The sequence below is a fragment of the Cetorhinus maximus genome, chromosome 18, assembly GCF_964194155.1.
Source record: "Cetorhinus maximus chromosome 18, sCetMax3.hap1.1, whole genome shotgun sequence".
Taxonomy (NCBI): Eukaryota; Metazoa; Chordata; class Chondrichthyes; order Lamniformes; family Cetorhinidae; genus Cetorhinus; species Cetorhinus maximus.
In genome coordinates, this window is record NC_135896.1 from 87,408,632 (window position 1) to 87,435,949 (window position 27,318).

At 41.5% G+C, this 27,318-nt stretch overlaps 1 protein-coding gene across 8 annotated transcripts in view; it reads right to left on the reverse strand.

The window, feature by feature from the left end:
• Positions 1-27,318, reverse strand: part of sipa1l1 (signal-induced proliferation-associated 1 like 1) — a 366,264-nt gene that overhangs the window by 174,453 nt on the left and 164,493 nt on the right. Inside the window, exon 1 of one of the 8 annotated variants that reach the window (XM_078563126.1) lies at positions 11,880-11,900. The exons of the other annotated variants lie outside the window; for them this stretch is intronic. The gene's annotated coding sequence lies outside the window, so the exon portion shown is untranslated. Of the gene's footprint in view, positions 1-11,879; positions 11,901-27,318 lie in introns of those variants that run through there. 8 annotated transcript variants of the gene reach the window in all.

A 27,318-nucleotide genomic window follows, 5' to 3' on the forward strand; every position in this document is an offset into this window, starting at 1 on the left:
CCATCTCACCCCAATGAAGTTGGCCCTCCACCAATTAATTATTTTTAACTCTGGATTACTCCTAGTTCTTTTCCATAGCCAATAAACCTTGACGGGGGCAAGGGGAGGAGAGGGGAGGATCGAAGAGGGCAAAACACTACAATTTAAGTTACTTTTTTGTACACTTTGTTTTTCAAACTGGAATCTGCAGAGTTAGTACTTGCCACGTCATTCCTCTCAGCATCTTAAAGGCACTTTAGAAGGGGAAAACAATATAAACTTTGAAAAAGTTTAAATTGCTGGTTCCAGTCAAAAAAATTCTGAAATATTGAGGCGCACATTAAATATTGAGAGCTTAGCATAAAATACCAGGACAGCACAAAGTAGTGGGAAGTAATGCCAGGTAACGAGTCAAAAATCATTTCAGCTTTTTAAAAAAAAACTAAGCGAACTCTTAAAAAAGAGTGAACTATTATAAAGCAGATCCATATCTGCCAAGCTTGTACCGAGATCTTCTGCTACTATGCAATATAAAAGTTAAATCGGCATTCGCCGCAAGGAATACCCTGCTGACAAAGCTCCGCCACAACACTACTAGTTGACCTAATGTGCTTGCCATTTTATGCTGCAAAATCCAATAAGTGACTAACTTTAATTTTGCAGGCACTCGAGTGGAGATAGAAGAATGGGAATGAGATCACACCTACCTAAAGGAAAAGAGTTTGCGAGGTTATTGGCAAATCACATTGACAGGGTCATAAGCAGAAAATTAACATCCTAAACTATTAGCCAATCAAACAGCTTAAATACAGTTAAGTGGTTACGAGAACAAAGACAAAATACTGCAGGTGCTGGAAATCGGAAATAAAAACAGGAAATGCCAGAAATAGTTCTAATGAAGGGTTATCGGCTTAAAACATTAACTCTTTCTCTCCACTGTCACCGACTGACCTGCTGAGTATGTGCTTATTTGCTTGCTTGCTTTTGGGGTGGTGAGGGGAGAACAAGCTAATGAATGGAAATAAAATGAAGCAAGTAAATCTCATCTACGTCCCATCGTTCTCTTGGTCAATATTGGAAACTTTTGTTGAACAGTCACGGTGCCTAGCAACATTTGGCTCAACGAGTTGCTCTAAGGAACACCCCCAGACGCCACTCCAGAAAGCACAGCTTCCTTGCAACTGTTGTGATCAAATAAGCAATTTAAGTAGAAATTTAGCCTAGAATAGGTTCCCTGTTCCTGAATACTAACCAGCCATTTCTACTCGAAAGCACTTGTGCAGACATGCTGACCCAGAGTAAAACAGTTAGGGAAACTATTAAGCCATAGGGTCAGCTTGAAGGGGGAGAACAGAAAAAGGGAGAGGAAGGGGCAGGAGGAAAAATGGGGCAAGGGCGACGAAGTGGACCAATCAGAACGTGACCCAAGCACTTTTTTTTTTAAAGTAGTTGGGCGGTTAAGTTGGACGGTTAGTGGTGGAGAGCAACATTTCTGCATGTTAGAGAAAGCTACAGTTTGTAAAACAAATTATCGTGTGCCGAAATCCTCATTGCCAAAAGCAAGCATTGCTATATTGCTGACAGACGAGTTGTACTGGAGCAGGTGCAGCTGTTTACTGCAGTGTGTGGGGTATAATTCCCGGGACACCCCATCCAGCAGAATACCTCTAAACATTTGCCACCAAAATTCCATAACTTTGCATTAAGAAGCTGCTGAAACAGAGAAATACAGGTTTCTAAACTTACCTATGCTGCAATGAGTCAATAACTTACTTTAAGTATCATCACTTGTGATGTACTGGCGATCACTTCAAGTTGTTCATCCATTGATGAAAAAAAAAACTGCAGTAAATCATCAAAAAAAAGACAATGCCAACTGTGGTTAAAAACTCACACCACATCAATGCAAAATTTTCACAAGTCGGGATTTTCTTTCTTTAAAAACAGCATTCATATTCAGCAGAACTATCACCAGAGGTATGGTTTTATTGTGGTTTCTGAACATCAGTGTTAGCACTCATCTTCCTCTGGTGTGGTAAGACCACAAACAGAAATGGATTGCTTGTGTGGTCTCATTTTTAAGTCAGCACGTACATAAACAAGACAAGGCCAGTTCTTTAGACACAAGGCGAGCTATTTGAACATGATACAACAATTAACAATTTCCACAGCATCTGCACCCACTGCTTTTCCCTCAAAGAATTTTTTTTCTGTACCATTTCTGTGCACACACAACAAAATCCATGATTCCCCAGCAAGTGGAGCAAATGGGTCACCAGCTGAGCTCGGCTGAAGGCTGCTTGCCTGCATCAGATGTAACTTTTTGAAAAAAAAAATACAGCTTTTATAAACAGGTTTATGATTTTGCAATACTGTGCAGACAGAAGAAATCCTCTCACTGTTGTCTCTACCATAATGAGGCTTCTCTCAGCTTGGCATGACACACTTAAACACATGGATGTGCTGTTAAACTCAAAACTGTGTTGAATATCACTCCAGTTGAGTGATCACTGATCATGTTAGTAGGCAACTTGCCTGCCCCTTAATGTGCTTAAGCAAAACGTGGAAGTCGGCAGGTTAGATTTTCACCCCACACCCAAACCCATAAGCTCCTGCAGTTCAAATTACCCCCTTTGTCTAGCCAAAACTGTTATTTTTCCATCCTTGCAGGTGAGATAGTTAAGCCTGAACTCCTATAATTCTCCAAAATATCATTTGCTTCTGTTTACTTAATCCAGTTACTGATTAATAAGTCTGTTTTGGCAGCTTACAGCCCAAGTCGTACTCTGGGAAAGTGTTTATTCTATCGTCTTCTGCAGTCACAGAAGTTTATGCAAGTAGCAAGAATATAGTATGTTCCATAAATAGTTTTCTGCTCAATCACAGAATCACAGTGCAGAAGAGGACCTTCAGCCCATCGAGTCTGTACCGACAAGTGAGAAACACCTGACCTACCTACCTAATCCCATTTACCAGCACTTGGCCTATAGCCTTGAATGTTATGACGTGCCAAGTGCTCATTCAGGTACTTTTTAAAGGATGTGAGGCAACCCGCCTCCACCACCCTCCCAGGCAGCGCATTCCAGACCGTCACCACCCTCTGGATAAAAAAAGTTTTTCCTCACATCCCCCCTAAACCTCCTGCCCCTCACCTTGAACTTATGCCCCCTTGTGACTGACCCTTCAACTAAGGGGAACAGCTGCTCCCTATCCACCTTCTCCATGCCCCTCATAATCTTGTACACCTCGATCAGATCGCCCCTCAGTCTTCTCTGCTCCAATGAAAACAAACCAAGTCTATCCAACCTCTCTTCATAACTTAAATGTTTCATCCCAGGCAACATCCTGGTGAATCTCCTCTGCACCCCCTCCAGTGCAATCACATCCTTCATATAATGTGGCGACCAGAACTGCACACAGTACTCCAGCTGTGGCTTCACCAAGGTTCTATACAACTCCAACATGACCTCCCTACTTTTGTAATCTGTGCCTCAATTGATAAAGGCAAGTGTCCCATATGCCTTTTTCACCACCCCACTAACATGCCCCTACGCCATCAGAGATCTATGGACACACACGCCAAGGTCCCTTTGTTCCTCAGAACTTCCTAGTGCCATGCCGTTCATTGAATACTTCCTTGTCAAATTAGTGTGTATCACCTCACACTTTTCAGGGTTAAATTTCATCTGCCACTTATCTCCCCATTTGACCATCCCGTCTATATCTTCCTGTAGACCAAGACACTCAACCTCACTGTTAACCACCCGGCCAATCTTTGTGTCATCCGCAAACTTACTAATCCTACCCCCCACATAGTCATCTATGTCGTTTATATAAATGACAAATAATAGGGGACCGAGCGCAGATCCCTGTGGTACGCCACTGGACATTGGCTTCCAGTCACTAATGCATCCTTCTGTCATCACCCTCTGCCTCCTACAACTAAGCCAATTTTGAATCCACCTTATCAAATTACCCTGTATCCCATGTGCATTTGCCTTCTTTATAAGCCTCCCATGTGGGACCTTGTCAAAGGCTTTGCTGAAATCCATATAAACTACATCAACTGCACTATCCTCATCTACACATCTGGTCACCTCCTCAAAAAATTCAATCAAACTTGTTAGGCATGACCTCCCTCTGACAAAGCCATGCTGACTATCCCTGATCAAACCTTGCCTCTCCAAGTGGAGATAGATACTCTCCTTCAGAAATTTCTCCAATAGTTTCCCTACCACTGACGTGAGACTCACTGGCCTGTAGTTCCCTGGCTTATCTCTGCAACCCTTCTTAAATAGCGGAACCACATTAGCTGTTCTCCAGTCCTCTGGAACCTCCCCCGTGGCCAGAGAGGAATTAAAAATTTAGGTCAGAGCCCCTGCGATCTCCTCCCTTGCCTCCCTCAGCAGTCTGGGACACAAATAATCCGGACCTGGAGCTTTGTCCACTTTTAAGCCTGCCAACACCTCCAATACCTTATCACTCCCTAAATCAATATGCTTAAGAACCTCGCAGTCTCTCTCCCCAAGTTCGATACCTTCATCCTCATTCTCTTGGGTGAAGACAGGCGTGAAGTATTCATTCAACACTCTAGCGATGTCCTCTGGCTCCACCCATAAGATTGCCCCCTTGGTCCCTTATGGGCCCTACTCTTTCCCTGGTTATCCTCTTCCCATTGATATACCTATAGAATATCTTGGGATTTTTCCCTACTTTTACCAGCCGGAGCTTTCTCATATTCCCTCTTCGCTCTCCTAATTGCTTTCTTAAGCTCCACCCTGCACTGTCTGTACTCCACTAATGCCTCTGCTGATTTGCTGCCCTTGTACCTGCTAAAAGCCTCTCTTTTCCTTCTCATCGTAACCTGAATATCTCTGGTCAACCATGGTTCTCTGGGCTTGTTACTCCTTCCTATCACCCTAGAGGGAATATGTTGAGCCTATACCCTCCCCATTTCATTTTTGAACACCCCCCACTGTTCCCCTGTAGATTTCCCCACAAGTATCTGTTCCCAGTCTACCTTGGCCAGATCCTGCCTTATTTTACTAAAATCCACTCTCCCCCAGTCCAAAACATTTTTTTGCAACTTGTCAATTTCTTTGTCCATAACTAAGTTAAACTGTACCATGCTGGGGTCGCTATCACTAAAATGCACGCGCACCACCACTTCAGCCACCTGTCCGGCTTCATTCCCCAGAGTTAGGTCCAGCAGTACACCGTCCCTTGTTGGACCCTCTACATATTGACCTAAAAAATTCTCCTGTACACATTTCAAGAAATCCACTCCATCCAAGCCCTTAACACTATGTCTATCCCAATTAATGTTGGGAAAGTTGAAATCACCTAATATAATTACCCTATTGTTATTGTTTTTACACACCTCCACAAATTGTGCACATATTTGCTCCTCAATTTCCCGCTGACTATCTGGGAGTCTATAATAAACACCTAATAATGTGGTTGCCCCTTTTTTATTCCTAAGCTCTACCCACAAAGCTTCATTCGATGCCCCCTCCAAGATATCATCTCTCCTTACCGCAGTAACGGACTCCTTAACTAATAATGCAACGCCTCCTCCTCTTTTACCCCCTCCCCTGTCTCGCCTGAAGATTCTATATCCCGGAATGTTGAGCTGCCAATCTTGCCCTTCCCTCAACCATGTCTCAGTGATGGCTACTATATCACAATTCCACATGTCAATCCTCACCCTTAACTCATCCGTTTTACCTGTAATACTCTTGGCATTAAAGTAGAGGCCATCCAGCCTTTCCTTACTCCCTTGAAGCTTATTGCAGCTGTACTCCCTCTGACTTGATTGATTTACGATGTTTTATGAAGTGTCCCTATTCTGCTAACATTCTGTTTCCCCTACCCCTGCCGAATTAGTTTAAACTCCTCCCAACAGCCCAATCCTTGGGCTCAATACAGATGACCTAACCTGACCAGAAAGAGCAGATGAAGACAGTCCAAGGTTATAAAAGGTTAGAAAACCTGCCTACAGGATTGGTCTGGAACATCAAAAGCGATAGAAATATCTTGAGTCAAAATCCAAAAATATACCAACCCCGTCTCTCATAGAAGGCAAAATTGCCCATTTGATCTGAAAATAGTAAATTTATTTTGAGCCTCTGTAGTCTATACATTGGCATTCTTAACTGCAAAGCACAGACGTGATTACATATCCGCGCATTCTCTATATGCCATGTTTCTGATTATGGATAGGTTATCGGTGCCGACGATAGAAGTGAAAGCTGGTATGAAATAATTCTAGAGGGAGGGGGAGGGACAACTTCTTCCACACCTTGGAGCATTTGGCCACAAAGGGCCATTCAGAGAAGCCTGCCTCTCGATTGGCCTTTCAAATCAAGAGAACCTGACTATTACCAATGGCTGCAGTGGTACAACGTTTGTATTGGACATTGCACCATATGAGATGTAGGACATGGGTTCTTCCCTGATTTCTCAAGTAACTGGATGCCTTCCTCGTCTTTCTTCCTTCTGTCAAATACTCAGCTCAGAAGAACAACTTGGCTTAAGAAATCAGTGGGGGGGAACCCATGCCCTACAACTCTTATGGAGGAGCCTTTCAATATGCACCAGAATGATCATAGTGTACTGTGTTCTGCACATCGTGCAGCAGAGAGAGGTCTGGGCCTGCAGGAGGAGCAAAGCGCTGAACAAGGTTCTTTCTGGGTGATTCTTAAAGGGACGAGGAGGCAGACCAAGGTAATGAGCACAACCCAACACCAGTTGCTCACAATGTTGCCTTTATTAATGCAAGGTTCACTTGAGTTGCATCAGTAGGCCAATGTTAGAACCACATGCAGCAGTCACACTTCTTGTCAACCCACCGACTCTCCCACACACACAGACCCACGTAGCACTGAAACAAAGCATTCCTGCAAATAATCAACCTCTGCTGCATATTCCTCCGCACCCCAAACAACATCGATCCTCATCAATTCATGTTACCCCTATCATCATCAGGCACACTTAAAGGTGTCTTGCCACCCCACAGTGATTGGGCAAGACAAGAAAATGGTAGTAATTCAAAAAATTTGTGGTTTTAAGCAATGCAAAGCTCACAGTATAATATTTTATCATGAATCCACATGCACATCCAAGACTTTTATTGCTCTTTATCCCACAGCTCCCATTGTGGTGCAACACCTGTGGTTTGAACAGAAGTAGCGGCAGGCTGCTGAGCAGATTCCTGGATGGCAGCCTCTGGGTTTTGGAGCCTGTGAAGGTCCCGCCAAAGACTGCTCCACCTGCACCTGCGCAGAGGCAGACTCGGCCACTGGAAGACAAGGTAATATATCGGATAATGACTGGATTGGGCTTGGGGGGTGTTGTGGATCACAGCACGGGTGAAGAATTGAAGCGTTTAGGAAAGAGCTGGCTGGGCTAACCAACAGACATGGATGGGTGGATAGGGAACTTGAGAGCTTAAGGTCCAACAACAGCATGTATGAGGGGATCAGCTGCAGATGAGCTGAGGCAGGACAGAGACAGGTTAGTGTTGCGGAGGTGGAAGCAGAAATCACGATAGAGAGGATATGGGTTGGAAGCTCAGCTCAGGGTCAAATAGATGCAGGGGTTGAAAATAGTCTGGCTCAGCGTCAGCCAGTGGCCTGAGGGGGGGGCTGGAATCAATGGCCAGGGAATGAAGTTTGTGGTGACGGCCAGAGACAATGGCTTTGGTCTTTCCAATATTCAGATAGAGAAAATTTATTTTCACCCAATTCTGAATGTCAGATGGGCAGCATGAAAAAGCATAGGCAGTGGAAGGGTCAACCACCATCTTTTTGATTTTGAGCACATAAAAATCAAAAGAATTAAGAAATTGGTCATCGTAAGGAGCAATCTTCGAGAATACTGCCGAGGCTGCTCTCAATTCCTGCTTCCATACCCTTGCAAGTCTCCTCCCTTCTTCCCACTCCTAAGGAGTTTTTAGCTGCAGCCTGATGATTCTCTGCTACCCAATTGGAACCAATGCAACTTTATGATTGTACATTCAACCCCACGACAGTAAAGACAGGAACCTGTATTCTACTGCATTCCCCAATTTGCTACCACTGCTCCAATCTCTAGCCTAATGCTGCTTTGCCTTAAACATTGATCTGTGCTACACATACAGCATGCAAATTCCTGATTACACAATTGTCCTGGAAGGTCATAAATTTCCACTCATAGCTTTCAATAAAACTCTTGCAACAGAAGCATCAGTTAGGAGACAGCGAAGGACAGGCCAGGGAAGTGTGCCAATGTAAGCAGTAGGAAGGAAAGACAAGAGTGCCTTTGTGAAGTGGAGGGGACAGGAGCACTGCCACTTCAGTGACTATATATGCAATTAAGTCACAGTACCAATAATTACCCACAATTTCCTAGCAAGGATTTAGAGAAAATCCCTGCCGTTATGGCACAGCCAATGGTAAATGCTGAGCTGCTCAAATCCCAAAGCAAAACTTGAAACAACTGTCACAACTGTTTTGCAATTTGTATAAATTTTGAGATGCGTGCTTTGAATTCAGTAGTAATAAGACCGAATCTTATAGGTTTCTTACAAAACTAAATTAAACCTTTATTAATGGAAGAAATTATTTTAAGAACACACACAGTTCTACATACTATGATAACTTCTAAACGCCCTAGTTAATCTAACTCCCATTGACACTTTTGTTAAGGCAACAGTAAGACACACAAATTTTAAAACACCCAGGCAAAGAAACACGATACCTGAGCAATCCAATTCAAAGTGAGTTTTCTTAAATTCAGTTCTTTGTGGACAGCAGTTTGAGGCTTAGATGCTGGAGGCTTTTTCACACGTCTTAGATCATAAACTACCTACCCTTACAAACAGCCTTTATACATATTTTCCCCTTTGAATGCAAATTCCCATTGTTTCACTAGGTCTTTGGACTCTACCTCACTAATAATAAAAATATCTCATAGTACCAATTTTACCAATAATCTTTGGGAAAAATAAACACACTGTTACTCAACTTCTCCTGGCATGGTGAACATTTCACACCCTCTTTTGAATTCAAGCTGGTCTGGTTTATTTAAAAATGGAAATGTTCCCATTACCCCTATGTCTACCTACTTAACATTTCAAACCTAGCTTATCTTCTGATATATCAAAGCCTTCAGATCAGCTGCCTTTAATTCAATTAACACACCACCCCCCTATACTTTACAATAAATTCCAATAACATTATGCAAAATATTATATCTGCCTGACACTGAAATTTCTCCTTTTTTGCCCCTGAAATTTATCTGTTGCTCTGTGCATGGACGTGGCTGCTAATATAAATTAGGCAAAATAGCTGAAAATTGTTCCACCTTAAAGTCAGCCAGGCAACGTATTTATTAATAACCTTCAAAGGATTTGTACTGGATTAAAATGAGATTATCAACAAAATTTGAAAAATATTAGCAACATTTGACAATTGGTCAGAGTGATGAACACTTCAATCAAGAAAATGGTCCACCTTCAAGGACTAAGAACAATCTGGGAGAACCTGTGTTTTAAGAGATACTATTCCTTAAAGGGTTAATGCAAGAACTCTTGATGGATGTCTCTTCCAAGAAAAACTATTTACAAGAAAAGATAATTAAGCAGTTGTAAAGAAGCTGGAAACCTCTTGACCATGGTGGACTGTGTATAAAAGGGGTCACATGGTAGTTTTTGACTCTGGGTAAAATACATGCCTGGAGCTGCACTTAAAAGTTGGTTTTGGTTTGAGAGGAAGAAGGACCAACTGCTTGTGAAGGAAGATAGCAGCCTTTTTGCAGACCAGCGACAGCCCAAAGCAGAAAGTGAATATAAGCTGCTTCTAAGTTGCTCTACATGCTGGAATTGAGTACCTGCAGGTGTTCCTTGAGTCCGCCTGAAAAGCAGTGCAAGAGTCAGATTGTTTCGCAGATCAGCGCTGAGACACCAACCGTATAACCCGGACACCATCTCAAGGGCTCCATTACCTTTCCTTCTGCCTTGAACCATTGACTTTTAACCTTTGGCAGAATTCTTCTATTTCCTTTTTTTGTGTGAGTGAGAGTAATTGGTATAACTTCATATTTCATACTGCATGTTAATAAGCTTTGCCTTTCTATTCAACTAGACTGCATTTATTATAAACTAATAAGTTTGTTGTTTATTGAAAGAAGCCTGGTTAAACTCTTTTATTCTGGGCAACATTATCGCTGGTAAACAATTGGCCATTTTGGTGAGTGAATCAAACTTTTAAACTAATGGTGTGACCTGTAGAATAGTGGGGCTAGTCAAACTTTGCACTCCTCCCATCCCGGTTGTAACGTCAGTCAATTGGGCGACACAGATCACCGACTAAGGCCACCACGGAAAACATTTCATACAACAATGAAACAGACATTTAGGGAAGCAGGCGGATCAATTTTAAATAAACAGCAAGTCCAATTTATGAAGAAATATGCAGAGTGGAGATGTTTCTAATAGTTCCTTTGGAATCACACAGCTGCCACGTAAATAACAAGGTGTTGCCGCCTGAAGAGTTGTTTCGAACCACCTAAATAGGAGGCCTTCCCAGGCACCTCCAAGGCAAGAGACCAACACTGACACTGCCAATGACTGGCCAATGATAGCCAGCTATTACAGAACTTCCCCAGATCAAAATGAAATTGAAATTGCCAACCACAGCTTTCAAGCAACCAAGCATGTGCCCTTATTTTCCACTGGGGCTATGGACTCCACCCCAAAGCGGGGCATATTTAAAACTAAATTAGCTCCAAGATATTATTCTTGCGGATGAAAGTTTGAAACTCAGACCATGATCTGTACAATAAAGGTGGAGCCCTGTAGTCAGGTGTGCAGTACTCCAAGGCACACTTGATAACTGATCAGCCAATATACCCCATTAATAGGGTCTGGAGTAGGGCCATCACTGGAGATGCGATTGTTCCCACTCGGCTCCAGATAAACCTGCAAAGCAGTGGGTGGGCCTAACTGGGCAAGCACTGTTGTTTCATGCAGGCAAGCAGCACAAACTCTAGCAGTGCACATGCGCATATCTAGAGTTCCCATGCAAGATCTGCCAAGTAGTGGCAAACAACACATCTCTTTATGGGGATAGATATAGTGTGTCTTATAGATTTTAAACAAACTCTATTTGAGTCTATTCCTCAGTACTTGGGTTTTATCACATGGTATGATGGTTTGTACTCAGCTGACCTAAAGACTCCCGCCCACCATGTAAATTGGGCAGACTCCACAGGACTTAACAGAACTGCTTCCACTGGGAGGATGGTAAATATTTCCTCTTGCTACTCATTGCTGGTTTGTGAATGTTGTTTACTGTGGCATTGTAATATAAACCACAAATCAGACTCTCCTTCCTCTCTGCAGTAACAAACAAAAAGCACATCTGGTAAAGCAACTGACCCGAAAAGAAGCTGTAACCATCTTGCTTCTAGCAGCACAAACACTCTTTCCAACTCTGGAACACTGCAAGAATGGATACTCCAAAAATGCACCTGCTTACACAAATACCATGCCCCTTGGTTTTGTTACTATGGGCTGGGCTGGATCAGGTGATGACTACCAGATGCCATAAAAGTACCCCAACAAAAAAAAAGATGGGGGCCACAATTGTGGCTGAAAGCAGAACCACCAGCAAAATACCACAGTGCGGCAATAATGTACTTTTAATAAAGAAGTTACAGAAGAATGAATGAGGAACCCAATCTACAGTGCGCGCAAACCTCTCAAAAGCTTAACCATGACTTTTTTCCCCTGAACTGAGACATTTCCCAATGTTTAGGCACAGCATTCAGATGTTGCAAAGTCACAGCTGTGTTGGGAACTAACTACCACCTCCATCACAACCTGGCTGTCCTTTGGCATAGCACAGATAATGACATACCCAACTGTTGTCTTGCTCATTCATAAACAAGGTGCCTGCAGAACTATACAGGTTACTTCAAGTAACACTAGTTTTCAAAGCAACTGGTTCCTTCATTGTTCCCCTCCTGGTTGCCATAGTAATGAGCTGAGATAATTTAATAAATGTGCAGTTCAGAATTTCACTCGCTGGATCTGCAAAAAGGAATGAGTCATTTCACAAACATTACAGTAAAAATAAGTGGAAACCGTACTGCATCTTTTCCTCCTTTCCGTCTTACGCTTCCTGTCACCAGCTTAGCCTTGGCAACAGATGATGAAGAAGCTAAATACAAACAGGATGAGATATTTTAAAATCAATAAATAGTGGAAATCCCAAATAAACACCGGAAAATACTAAACACAAGTAGACCAAATAGTATCTTGAAAACACAACATATTGCTTCAGCTGTAATTTCCAGTTTCTTTCTTTACAAACAATGGCCAAACCATCCTTTCTTCAGTTAGCAGAATCCTTGCTTCAACGTGGAAAGCCCAATAGGATTCCCAACGCCAAATCACCCACAACACATTTGAGCATCAAAGCAGTCCCGAGGTGAAAGCTAGGAAGTCCCTTTGATCTTCCATCTCATTATCTCCCTTCCCAACACTTTCAAAAAGTTCCCTCAAAATGGTGCTAGTGGTCCATGCCATTATCCCTCTTACCCTCCTTCTCAGTAACTACTGTTTTCCCCCCAGATATAAAGTGCTTTGAGGTGCCTGCTGTACAAGAAGGAACATAGAAGTGTTGGCTGTCTCAGTCTTCAGAACACAACAGTTCCGAAAGAAATGTTCTCCTTACCATTCTGCACATTTCCAGCCTTTCTGTTCTTACTACAAGTGACAGAAGCATTGTGTCTTTTACTTCCGCTTTGCTTCTTTCTGGGAAAAAAAAGGACTTCCCTCCCTGATAGTGACCCCCAAAATTGCTGAAACAACAGGCAGCCTGGGGACTAAAAAAATACCCTGTCCTCTTGGCAATCAGTTGTTGTAACCTAGCCCGGTCTGGAGTGCATACATTTTAATCCTGGAAGAGAATGTTTATCGAAGAAAGCAACATAATAATTACTACCTGCAATGATTCGCGACAAGCTACCAAATTAGTATTGCGTTGATCCAATATGTTCTGTACCTGTCACAATCTGTCAACAAGATTCAGTGCATTTGTCTAACCTCCAGGCTCTGGATGAGACAAGTTTAATCAAAGGTGATATAGTTACTGAGTGTGCTACTGAATACGCCTACAGATCTGAGATCGAAGAAAATTACATAAAAGCAATAAAGAGAAAGTTTAGGAAAAGGAATCAGGTCTGTGGACAGGTCTCCTCATGAGGAGTATGGATATAAAAATAAGAGGGAATAATTTCAACAACAAAATGGCATTAAAAAAAGACTTTCCAAAACTTCATTTGCATAAGTGAACTTACCCTATTTGTTGCTTCTACAATATCATTTAACATGAATTCTGCCCTAGTACCTATGACATTAATTTCTTTTTAAAGGTCACAAGACTACATTAAGTATCATGCTTCAAAAAAAAGTGTCATGTAAAATGTTAATAAAACACACAAATCATCCGAGGTATGAGATCATGCATTCATGTTTATGGACATATAAATAAGTCGGGAGAGGGAAGCGGGGAGGGAGGGGTGTGCTCGTTTATCAGGGCACTAACGTTTTAGCGTTCGGGTTAACATGTTCCAACTAGAGCTTCTCAATGCAGTTGCTAACCCATTTGAAGTTTAACATGTAAATGTGTTAAAATAGCTCAGACAGGAATATATAAAAGGTGAATGTGTTAACCACTCAATGCACAGCCAACCCTAAACCTCATTCCTTGGAGCATCAAAAAGAGCAAGCATCATTGACATCTGGTTATGTTGGAAGTGACACAAGAAACCATTCATAACGTTTGGTGAAAATTCTATAAAGGAGGTGAAGTTATCTAAGCGGCTCATCACTTTCCAAACCAATGAACAAATCCAGTGGCCAAGCCCAATTCACTGAGACGACAACTTGCAACAGCTGTGACACTGATTAATTACTGTAATGTCACATTGCCTTTTACGAAGATACAAATAAAAGGTTTACAATTTAGTCTGATCTCCGCTGATGGTTTGGTTCAAGCATGAGGCGAGAAATGTTCAAGAATTAAATATCCTTCCCTTCCTGCCACGCCCTCTCCTTTGCTTTAAGTATAGCAGGGAAATATAAAATAATGATCTAGTAAGTTGATTCTTTTTGGTGGGGCTGCGAACAAGAAACTGAAAAACGTGACCAAAGACAACAAAATCTGTTTAGACACTTGGGTTTTACCCTGCGTCTTGAGAATCCTGTTTCCACTGATGCAATGTTAAAACTTAACCGTTGGGCAGCAGATCCAGTAACACAGCAGGTGGATCATTGTACTTCCACAAGATATGCTACGCTATCGATGGCATGGTAACATGGAGGATTTTTGTTGAGATAGTGGTCATCCAAGGCTTCGGTTAGCAATATAGATCAATTCCTATCATATTTGTTCATGTTTTCCAATCTGTTCCCAGTGTTCTTCACGAGCATCAAAACTAGATATCACTCCCACTCTCAAGATGCAATAACTGCCTGTGATATTGGGTGGGGAGTAAGAAAGAAGAATCTTCAATCCCGCCCACCCCCCACTAGCCGCTGGATAAATGCATTACGTAGAGTAATTCTGAAACAGATGAGCCCTTCACGCATGATCTAGTCCCCTCCATGAAGAACAGCCACAGAGCAAGGTGCTGGAGAACATCCATGCTCAGGAACCCTCACCCCCACGTGGTGAGTTAAAAAGGCGAAGCAACGATGGCGGAAAAATAACAATAAAAGCTGATAAGAAGTGTGATGAGTTCGAGATTTATGGGAGGATACTATAAACCAAGCAACAGCACTCATTGGGAAAAATTAACTATTCAAATATACAACACATTTGGAGCGTGCGTGAGGCACATTTAAGCATTTCAATTTATCCACTTTAAATTCCTCTTATGAATGTGATCATAATGTACACAAAATAAAGTTTCCTTTATCAGAGTTCTGCACTTAAAATATCCACTATATTTTACACAAAACCTTATCAAAACAAACTATCTTGCCCTAATAACAATCCAAGCCTTTTCTGTTGGCATTCTTAACATTTTATTTAATAGAGTGCTACACATTACCTTGGCACATTCCTTCTTGGTTTCTATAAAAATAACTAGAGTTTATTTACATCCATCCACCCCCACATTTCAACACTTTCCCATCAATATGTCCACTGGACCTTGTTAAAGTATTGCTAAGGAATGTGTGTGTCAGTGTGAATAGGGTCGGTTGCCAAATTCAAAACACTGAAGAAACATCAAATTCATTGATTTAACACACACACACACACGGTTACAAGTGAACATCAAGTTGCAGCACCTGAAAGAGATGTCATGCTGTTCTGATAAAAGCTCCTAGTTTCCTCTTTTGAGATGCTGATTTTCCTATTGTGCATATCTAGCATTTAGGGGGCAGAAAACAAAGCAATCTAAGTAGGGACACCATAAACTGAAACAAATGAACTTCAAGCGAGTAATCAACCCCATCCAAACCTTGAGATTCGATTATTGGCTTGTAATCACTAAAACTTATTTCATAGGCTGGCCCAGTTAGCTTTTTGTCTGTTGCTGTGCTGACATTAGCTGTTAATGTGGATGAAAACAATGTGTTACATATTGATGCAAGGTGACTTGCACACTGAAGAACGAGTTAACTGATGCTTCAATGGTTACCAGCCATTTCCAGTCAACTATACGACTTGTTTAAAAGTCCCATAAATATGCAGGTAGCTGTAACATTCTGTGACACTAGTATAACCTCCCCCTTGTGTTTCAGAAGGAGGTGCAGAGAGGATTATACACCCACGGCAAAAAAACAGCCCACACATGCTTTCCTGATGCAGTGAAATCTGCTCATAATGAACAAAATACTGTGTTACTGCAAGAACATTTTAATATCTACTAATTTAATGACTTGTAACAATGGGAAATGCTGCCTTTTTTGTTCAGCTGAGTGCTAACCATCCATTCTTTACTTCTGAAGCAACAGAGAACTATTCCAACAGATAATTCCTTCAGTTATAAAGCACTCACTATTGCTTATGCTGACTGAATTAATTACTCTTCTTAATAGCATCCATTCATTTCCAAGTTCAACTACAGGAAACCACTAGTCTCTGGACTGTGATCTTTTTGGGAAACAGTCACTTCCAGGTCAGACTCAATACCCTGAACAAGCAATGCATCACATTCTCCAAACCTGACCTCAAGTTTTTGTCCTCTAAAACTGATATATAGGGACACCGATTTAAAGACATTTTTACACTGAAGTCACTCTCTCGTTGTCTGAACTCCATTGTATGAACAAGTCTAATGCTCATCAGGAATCGATGAAAACGGGAGTATCTTATGCTTCTCTTATTAGGATACTGGATCTGGTTTTAGCGAATAAATTTACTTTCCAACAGACATTGTACAAAACCAAAGCTAAGTTCCCCAGCCTAATGGTAAAAGCAGAGCAGCAACTTGCCAAGGTGGATGTCATTTTCCTGAGACTCGATGAAATACTGAGAGTGTAAAACATGCCCAATGAACAGTGATCTGTCTCTATACTGCAGCCGAACCTGAGCTTGCTGCCTTTGGCCTCACTAAAATGTTGATCGGTAATGATCGACTGAGGCACAATAAAGTCTCAGACTAGTAACTGTATAATGTGATGCAGTACTAGCAAGTTCAAGCTCTGCATATGTGCAAACACACACCCTTAAAGCCATTTGTGTGCATCTGATCATCAGCTTAAGACAGCTCCGAGGTTTATAAAGTTGCTGCCAGTGAAATGTTTAAACTTGGTTTGGCACTAAATGAGTCGACAAACAGAATGTTGACTTATATTCTTGCTAACTCAGTGGAGCGCAGGTTAAAGGAAGTAATGCTAAAATTCTACAAGTGCTTGGTTCTGATGACTGTGGCTGCTTTGGATCACTGGAACACCAAGTCCCAGAAGCAATACAGAGAAGATAAGAGTGTGAGGGTGAGAAAACAAGGGAAACTTTCTGTTCGGCATTGAAAGATGATGGTTGGAGCTCAAAGAACCTCAGGGATTAAAAATGGCACAAAATAAAAACAGGTATTATCTGGAGCACTATTTTGAATTAAATCAGAACAGTATAACAGGAGTGCACCAGTTCAACTTACAAAAGACAAGTTTCAGGTAGATCTTTATATGGAATGAACTTCAAGGTGTTAGAGCCAAAATTTAATTTAATGCAATTTATTTGAAGCACTTTAAGAGCTGGTTGGTGCTGTAATGTGGAGACTGTAGAATTCTTTTGGTTCATGATTTATGATGCACTGTATGGTTCTCCTCCCTACCTATGTATTTCATGTCATGTAGTGTGATGTGTGGTCTGCTCAAAGGCAGGTCCTTGGCTTATTATCTACTGATGCTTCATCCTCAGCCGTTTTCTTGCAGTTTTCTGTCAGTGGTGATTTGCCATTGCTTTCTTGGGGCAGGGCATGGAGGCAGGTCCCAAGTCTACCTCAACTGGAATGGGAATTGAACCCAGAATTGGAGCTAATCTGAACCACATGCTAGCTATCTAGCTAACTGAACTAACCATCTATATACTTAGACAAGTCCAAAGCCAACATGGTCTGAATTTATGTCCTCAATGTGGTGTGATATGTGTTGCTTAAATATGCTTCAAATTGCACAACAGACATTTGCGTAAACACATTTGAAACAAATGATCAGGTGACTTGATATATAAGCCCATATATACAAAATCCTGGCAATACCCAGCATTATCCCAATGCTGCAATTTCATACATGTTTCTGTCCCAACCTGTCACATGTTAAAGTGTGCCACTGTGCATCTGCTAAAGCAAAATAAATCTCTTTCACACACGGAGGTTGCCAATTCAGCCGCACCTTATATTTCAAGGCACGAAAACATGCAGGTAAGACAGGTGCAACAAATTCGCCAGACTTTCATGTGTGACTTCCTCAGAGAAAGACAGAAAGAGAACAGAGTAAAATGTTCAGTAAATATAGCAGTAATATAAATATAGTAAATGTACAGTAAATATAGTGAATCATGATTTTATGCAAATGTGTTGGGTTTGATCAGGGTTAAATGCTCATATTTTGCACCCCCTGTAACATTATAGTGTCAGAGCATCTGAACACCCTCTACAATGCAAGCTTTAGCTTTCTGATTCACGTTTGCTGCTCCAACCATGAAAACAGTAAACGTGGTGTTTCCGCTCTTTCATCTTTGTGAATAACACAGGATGCTGACTAAATTGAATGTGCAAACTAATTACAGCTTCCACTCTCTCGCATGGCGGCATTTCAAAATAATGACTTCAATTTTCCTCTGGGATAATACAAAGCACTAAAACATTCTTGCAGCATTACAGGAAGGAAGGAATGCTCATTGCTCCCTGTGGCTTTTCGGCATACCCTGCTCTATTCCGCAGTATTTAAGTATTAAAACAGACTTGAATAAATAACATTTGGCCGATGGAAAGAGGAAAAAGAGAGAATCAGACCACCTGTCCTATACATATACTTTATTCTGTAAAGGACATTGCTTATCTCCCCTTAAGATTAAGTTGGCAGATGCACTTGCCTCAGCATGGAACTGAGCCATTCCAAACAGGAAAGTCCAACATTCGATGTCTGCTCTACACTCAGTTAACTGTCAGCCTGGGTGGCATTTGGGACACAACTGGCCTCAGATCCATAGCAGATAGAGGGGATTTTCTTTTTTTAAAATACCTGGGACTCCCATTTTTGATCATTGTTCAATGGCTCTTACTGTAAGGAGAACTCAGAGGTAATTGTGGGGGGTGGGGGAGGGAATAAACTACATACTTAATCACATGTCACTTCCAACGGAAATTTTAGAGCAAAGCAAAAACAACTTATCTTTATTTAAGGTCTTTAACATAATAAAAAGTCCCAAGGCACTCCGCAGGAGCATATTATAAAGCAAAATATGACAACAAGCCACATAAGGAGGTTTTAGGGCCAAAGAGCAAAGGCTTGAACAAAGAGGCAGGTTTTTAGGAGTCCTTCCTGGTAGGAGGAAAGTGAGGTAGGGAGGAGCAGAGGTTTAGGGAGGGGATTCCAGAGTTAAGGGACCAGGCATCTGAAGGCATGGCCATCAACATTGGAGCCATTAGAATTGGGAATAAGAAGCCAGAATTAGATAACATAGAAACTAGGAGCAGGAGTAGGCCATTTGGCCCTTCCAGCCTGCTCCGCCATTCAATATGATCATGGCTGATCTTCTATCTCATTGCCATATTCCTGCTTTCTCGCCATACCCCCTGATGCCCCTAATATCCAAAAAATTAATTTCTTTCTTGAATATACTCAGTGACTCGGCCTCCACAGCCTTCTGTGGTAGGGAGTTCCACAGGCTGACCACCCTCCCTGAGAGAAGAAACTTTTCCTCATCTCAGTCCTAAATGGCCTGCCCCGTATCCTGAGACTGTGGCCCCTGGTTCTAGACTCCCCAACCAGGAGAAACATCCTCCCTGCATCTAGTCTGTCTAGCCCTGTTAGAATTTTATACGTTCCAATCAGATCCCCTCTCATTCTTCTAAACTCTAGTGAATACAGGTCCTATCGAACCAATCTCTCCTCATACGTCAGCCCTGCCATCCCCGGCATCAGCCTAGTGAACGTTCGCTGCACTCCCTCTATGGCAAGTGTATCCTTTCTTAGATAGGGAGACCAAAACTGCACACAATTCTCCAGGTGTAGTCTCACCAAGGCCTTGTCTAACAGCAGTAAGACATCCCTACTTCTGAACTCAAATCCTCTTGCAATGAAGGCCAACATACCATCTGACTTCCTAATTGCTTGCTGCACCTGCCTGTTTGCTCTCAGTGACTGGTGTACAAGGACACCCAGATCCTTTTGTACATGCACATTTCCCAATATATCACTATTTAAATAATACTCTGCCCTTCTGTTTTTCACACCGAAGCATATAACTTCACGTATATCCACATAATACTGCATCTGCAATATGGTTGCCCACACACGCAACTTGTCTAAACGCCCTGAAGTCTCCTTGCATCCTCCTCACAACCCTGCCCAGTTTTGTTTTGTCGGCAAACTTGGAAATATTGCATTTGGTTTCCTCATCCAAGTCATTTATATATGTGGTGAATAGCTGGGACCCAAGAACTGATCCCTGCGGTACACCACTAGTCGCCGCCTGCCATCCAGGAAAAGACCCATTTATTCCCACTCCGGTCTGTCAATCGATGCTCAATCCATGCCAGCATATTACCCCCTATCAGATGTGCTTTAATTTTGCCCACTAGCCTCTTATGTGGGGCCTTATCAAAAGCCTTCTTGAAATCCAAATACACCACATCCACTGGTTCTCCCCTCATCTATTCTACTAGTTACATCTTCAAAAAACTCCAATAGATTAATTAAGCATGATTTCCCTTTCATAAACCCATGCTGACTTTGTCTAATTCCGTTAGCGCTTTCCAAGTGTTCTATTACGGCATCTTTTATAATAGACTCTAGCATTTTCCCCACTACTGATGTTAGACTAACTGGTCTGTAATTGTTGTTTTTTCTCTCCCTCCTTTTGTAAATAAATAGTGAGCTTACATTTGCCACCCTCCAATCTGTAGGAACTGTTCCAGAGTCTACAGAATTTTGGAAGATGACCACCAATGCATCCAATATTTCCAGGCCCGCTTCCTTTAGTTCTCTGGGACGTAGGTTATTAGGCCCTGGGGATTTTTCAGCCTTTAACCCCATTAATTTCTCTAGCACCATTTTTTTACTAATACTGATTTTCTTCAATTCCTCCCTCTCACTGGACCCTTGGTTCCTCAATGTTTCTGGAAAATTATTTGCGTCCTCTTGTGAACACAGAACCAAAATGTGTGTTCAATTCTTCTGCCATTTCTTGGTTCCCCATTACCATTTTTCCTGTTTCTGACTGTAAGGGGCCTACATTTGTCTTTGCTAATCTTTTTCTCTTCACATATTTATAGAAGCTTTTACAGTCAGTTTTTATGTTCCCTACAAGTTTACTCTCATACTCCATTTTCCCCTTCTTGATCAATTTCTTATGTCCACTTTTGCTGAATTCTAAACTGCTCCCAGTCCTCAAGCTTGCTGCTTTTTCTGGCAATTTTATGTCTCCTCTTTGGGTCTAATACTATCGCTAATTTCTTTTGTAATCCATGGTTGAGCCACTTTTCCTGTTTTATTTTTGTGCCAGACAGGAATGAATAATTGTTGTAACTCATGCATGCACTCCTTAACTATTAGCCATTGCCTATCCACTGTCAACCATTTTAGTTAGGTTCCCCAATCCATCATTGCCAACCCACACCTCATACCCTCGTAGTTCCCTTTATTTAGATTCAGGACCCTAGTTTTGGATTCAACTTCTTCACTCTCCATCTTAATGGACAATTCTATCATTTCATGGTCGCTGTCCTGCAAGGGACCCCCGCACAAGACTGTTAAAATTAATCCTCTCTCATTGCACAATACCCAGTCTAGGATAGCCTGCTCTCTAGTTGGTTCCTCAATGTATTGGTCTAAAAAAAACCATCACGTGCATACTCCAGGAAATCCTCCTCCACAGCATTATTGCTAGTTTGGTTTGTCCAATCTATACGTAGATTAAAGTCACCCATGATTACAGTTGTACCTTTATTGTGTGCCTCTCTAACTTCTTGCTTAATGCTTTCCCTCACAACTCCGTTACTATTTGGGGGCCAATAGACAACCCCCACCAACCTTTTCTGCCCCTTGGTATTTCTTATCTCCACACAAACAGATTCCACATCATGATTTTCCAAGCCAATATCCTTCCTCACTATTGCATTGATTTCCTCCTTCACTAACAATGCTACCCTACCTCCTTTCCCTATTTGTCTGTCCTTCCCAAATATTGAATACCCCTGGATGTTCAGTTCCCATCCTTGGTCACCTTGCAGCCATGCCTCCATAATTGCAACTATATCATAACCGTTTATATCTATTTGCGCTGTTAATTCATGTACCTTATTGCTAATGCTCCACGCATTAACATACAATGCCTTTAGACTTGTCTTTTTAACCTTGTTAGTCACCTTAGCTTTATTTTGCACTATGACCCCATTTATTTTTCGCCCTTGTTTTTTCTGCCTTTTGTTTTGCTTTTGCTTCTTTTCTGTCTTTTGTTTCTATCCTAGTTTCCCCCTCCTCTGTCTACCTGCTCAGGTTCCCATCCCCCTGCCATTCTAGTTTACACCCTCCCCGACAACACTAGCAAACACCCTCGAAGACACTGGTCCCGGTCCTGCCCAGGTGCAACCCATTCTGTTTGTACTGGTCCCACCTTCCCCAGAACAGGTCCCAATGTCCCAGGAATCTGAATCCCTCCCCTCTACACCATTTCTTCAGCCACACATTCATCCAATATATCCTGTTATTTCTACGCTCGCTAGCATATGGCACTGGTAGCAATCCTGAGATTACTACCTTTGGAGGTCCGACTTTTTAATTTATATCCTAACTCCCTATATTCAGCTTGTAGGATCTCATCCCTTTTTTTTTTAAAACCTATGTCATTAGTACCAATGTGAACCACGACCACTGGCTGTTCACCCTTCCCCCCTTCAAAATGCCCTGCAGCCTCTCCGCGACATCCTTGACCCTGGCACCAGGGAGGCAACATAGATTAAAACTCCGCATCCACATGTCCAGGGAGGAATTGGTGTCATTTTTTAAGACACTTGTACCAATGGTTATACACACTGGTTCCCAATTTTAGCAATGATGCAGACAGTTGTCTGTATCACTATTGTACACCACCTCTCCTACTACAACTGTGATGTACACAGTTGTCTTTGTCAGTTGCTGTACACACCCGTCCTGTAACTGTAACAGTAAGAGACAACTGTTAGGCTGCAGTATTATACTGCTAGAATTTAACCTGTGATTCAGCCATTAATTCTAAGGCTCACTGATCACAGATGCAAGGTGGAGGGAAATGATCTTTTGCTTCCAGGTTAACAATTTAAGTGACATCGTCATTTCTGACATTATTTAATTTTTCTCAGTAAAGAAATTTGTTTTTATAATCAATGTATATGAAAAATTAAGTCTTTTATAAATTAGAATTTACAACATAAATAGTTTCGGCCTTGGTTTTGAACTATATAAATTCTTCACAACTGAAGCTTCTAATGTGAGAAGTATCAAAAGTGTGGCAAACCAGGAGACAAGTATGATGGGGGCGTGCATCTATCTTTCTTAATCACTTATTTAACAGATCGCCCAATTCACAAAGCAAAACCCCTCAGCCCATGGCTCACAGCAAAGCCTCCAATTATACTTCAATTATGACTTATTTCACTGCCTGAAATTCTGCTCAAGACTGTTAAAACAGCAGTGACAGTTTTTCAGAAACCTAGTTCATTCTGACCAGTCACAAATTGGACAGGGAGTTGCAAAGTCAGGGGTTGTTTTAGAAAAAAAAGAACATTTGGAAGTGAGCAATTTCCGTTGTTTCTTTTGCTTTCAACAGATTTGGTTTTTCTTCTGTTGGAAGCAGTTGAGAGCCTTCAAGCAAGAAAAAAAAACTCAGCTCAGTAAGTGGCTCAGTTGGTTCCTCCTCATGAGGTCACCAACTTTACTATTTTGACAGGCGCTGGTTTCTGACCTGTTGAGCAGCACACCTATGGCAATAGTGGAACTTACAATGCTTGGTTCGCAGTCATCCTGATTACCCGATTTCAGCCTCATTCTTATACACTATATGTATTCTGTCTCTTTACTTGGTGAATATAAGCAACAAAATGCAAAGATATCCTTTGGTTGAAACTCCCAGTTTTGCATGTAACACAAAGGAAACCATCTCCCATAATAGATCTTTAGTTACTTGTCCTTGCTTTCATTACCATGCCAAATGAGAGTGTCCAATTTTCACTGGGCGTTTCCTCCATTATAGGAAGTTATAGTGATGCTATTGCAGATAAATTTTAGTTATTGGACAACAATCTTTGGCCCTGATATTTACTCAGGATTGGGTTGGGGGTAAGGTTTGACAGGAAATTTGGAAGCATGGATTTTTCAGACAGCCTGCAAAAATTAATCAGAGGAGGATGTCCTTCACATATTCTCAGCTGGGTTCCACCTAACAGCCAGCCAGACTGACAGGCTGCTTGCCTGTTGGGCAGGAAAGGAGTCAGTGAGATGTTGTATTTGCATGCACATTAATTTGATGGGCCTGGAATAAATGCTCCTGATCGGCCTGGCTCACAAGCAGTGCAATAAAGAAAGAAAGGCACTTGCCTCACTGGTCCAGCTCTTCTTGGCTCCTTTTACCCATTAGGATTCCCGTGGGTAAAAGAAAATAAAAGCCCCGTTAAATTGGAAGGTTGTAGCCTCTTTGTAAGATTTCAGTGCTGAGTGTAGGTTTGTCACCACAGGTACCTTGACTAAAACTTCCAAGTAGCTGGATTTGAGGTAGGTTTGAGAATTTACAAGTTCTCCCTTTTATCTTCGAAAAGACAAAGCTCCAAACATGTTTACCTATGTAGAACAGAGTGTCCTTAATGATAATTGGCAACGATACAAATCATCAAGTGTAGACACACTAGGCCAGTCACCTCTTTTGACTCCACAATACATTCTGAATTTTGCCACCTAAACCAACCTTCCCAATCCTTTGCCAAGAGTGGAACAACCGCGTCTTGACCTTTCCATGGCCCAAACAAAGGAGGTACCAATAAAATAAAGTTACTCCAATTTAAGGCTTTTATTTAAAAATAACTAGACAAGACACAGAGAACACCATTTGAATTTTTCCCCAGAGGGGCTCTAATGGAATTTAAGATCAGACCATTGAAGACTTTGATATGCTCTTTTCCTCCCAGTCATAAAATTGAGAGAATTTCAATTTTCTTTTATTTATTGCAGTGCCACTGTGTATATCCACTGTGAAGAAAAGGAAATTATTCATGCATTATTTTAGAGCAGCAATGCCAATTCCAAAATAAATAAATCCCCACTCGCAGAAACTGCCAGGAATTACTGTCAGGCAGCCACTCAACGCCTGTTGAAGATGACTTTCCAACACTAAGCCATGCCAACGCTGACATACCATTCTTCCACGCAACCCACACAGGTCCAGAAGGCCGTAACTTTCAGCGAGTGCTCTAACAATTTTGAGACAATACTAGAAATTTAAAAACATACAATTATCTTCCAAGTGTGCATCCCACTTTCCAGAATTGGGGAAACTGGTATCTTGCGTCAAACAATCTTTCAGGGTTAAGTCAACTCTGATGAAAGATCATCGAACTGAATCATTAAACTCTTGTTTCTCTCCCATAGATGGTGCCAGACCTGCTAGGTATTTCCAGCATTTTGATTTCAGTCTCATGCCTTTGGCTCAGTAATGGAGAGGAATGCAGAGTATCTACTGTTCAAAAATATGTGGCTCCCTTGCTCTCTCATAATTCCCCATTGACAGATTTTCCTCACTCCTTTCCTGAAGCCACGGACTCAGACCATAGGCAGTGCAATGCTTGCATAACTAATCCAAAAGGCTATTTTTCACTTGAGATCAGAGCAGGCAGAGGGAGAACAGGTTACTCACTGAACCAAGGAAAACACAAGTTAAGCCTAATCTTGACCGCACCGAGGTTTGGAAAGGCCATTGATCAGTAAGTACATGCATTTTAAAAAGTATTTTGTGGTTTTGTCAAGAGTTTTTGAATTCGGTCTTGTCAGTACCTGCAAGGCGGTATTATAAATCTTTAAAGCTATATTTTTAAGGCTACATTTTTTAAAAGACTGGAACTCAAGATGTCTCCAAGGACTACCAGATGGTTTTGTGGATCGAATTGTCTTACCTCCTGAGAGGACAAAGTTAACCTTTGATTTGATTATGACTTACTGTAGTTTCAGCCACAAAGTTCCTCAACACCTTCATTGTAAAAATGCAGATTTGCCTCGTCAAAAACAAAGCCACTAAAACGATAGGCGGAAGAAGGATAACAGACTGCCGTTTGAATTACCACAATACCTTATTTGGACCATGGCTCGACACTTGTTACCAGGTCACATGGGTTGGGGGCCATCCTTGGTGGGGAGAAAGAGTCCCAGCAAGCAAAGCCATCTGATCACTGCAGTCGACTAAGCAGCCAAAGTGCCCAAACACAGTACCCTGAAACAGAATGAGGGATTCTCTTTCCTGTAATCTGTTCCTTCTTCAAGGTCACCTGAGAAACTAACCTCCAGGCAGATCTGCCAAAGGAACCATTGCAACTACTGAGAAATCTCTGCATTTTTAAACACTTTCAGTTCAGCCACAGTAACAGCTCGACTGAGGAACATCAGGGTTGCATCAAAATAGCAACTGAGTTAAATTTCATTTTTATAATTACTGTTTTATCCTCATCCATATTTAATTTGTGTGTGAATGGTAGTGTAGGTGAGTTGTGCGAGTGATACGTCGCATTTCTGTTAACCTCTGGGGCTAGTGTGTGAGAAATAATACAGCCTTCTTCATTTTTCATACACAAAAGCTTGCTGCTGAGTCATTAAAATTGACTCAATCACCCCAAGAGTAGGAAAATACACACATCCACATACTAATATATTTGATCATAGGCAAATAAAAGGAAACACCTAAGAATTGTCCATGAATATTTATTATTACTAGTAAATGTATACAAAAGGTGATGGCCATTCATTGACAGTAATTTAAACTGAAATAAGTGTACATCACTGTCCGGCTAATCTTCTCACTTCAGGGCAGGGCAGTAATGTGCCTTGTTCCAAAAGACCTTGTCTGGTATAAATGGTGCCATTATGCATGGATGGCAACCCACACAGGGTTGCCTGATTAAGTATCAATAAAGGAGTGTTTGTGTGTTAAGAAGTGTGAATTTTGGTTTAAAAAAAATAATCGATTAGCATGTTAATGTAGACTGAATAAAGGGGCATTGGGTTGACCTGCTGCATTGACTGTTATATGTTGACTGGATGGACAAAGTCTCAACCATGACAGATTTCAAAATGGGATGGAGGAAAGAAACATCCTTCTTCATTGACAAATTTCATTGACCATAATTTTTAAGATCTTGTTTGTTAATGTATTTTGCTCTAACGTAACTTCGCTGATTCTCAAACTCAGTTTCAGATAACCTGATACAGAATCCTAGGGTAAAGATTAATTTCTATGATGCTAAATGAGCTGCCCCAACCTGAATCTATATTCAGTCGCCTACTCAATTCAAAAGGAATCACAGGGAAGAACATGATCCTGTTGTAATATAAACAAGAAAACCTGGAAGAACTCAGCAAGTCTGGCAGCATCTGTGGAG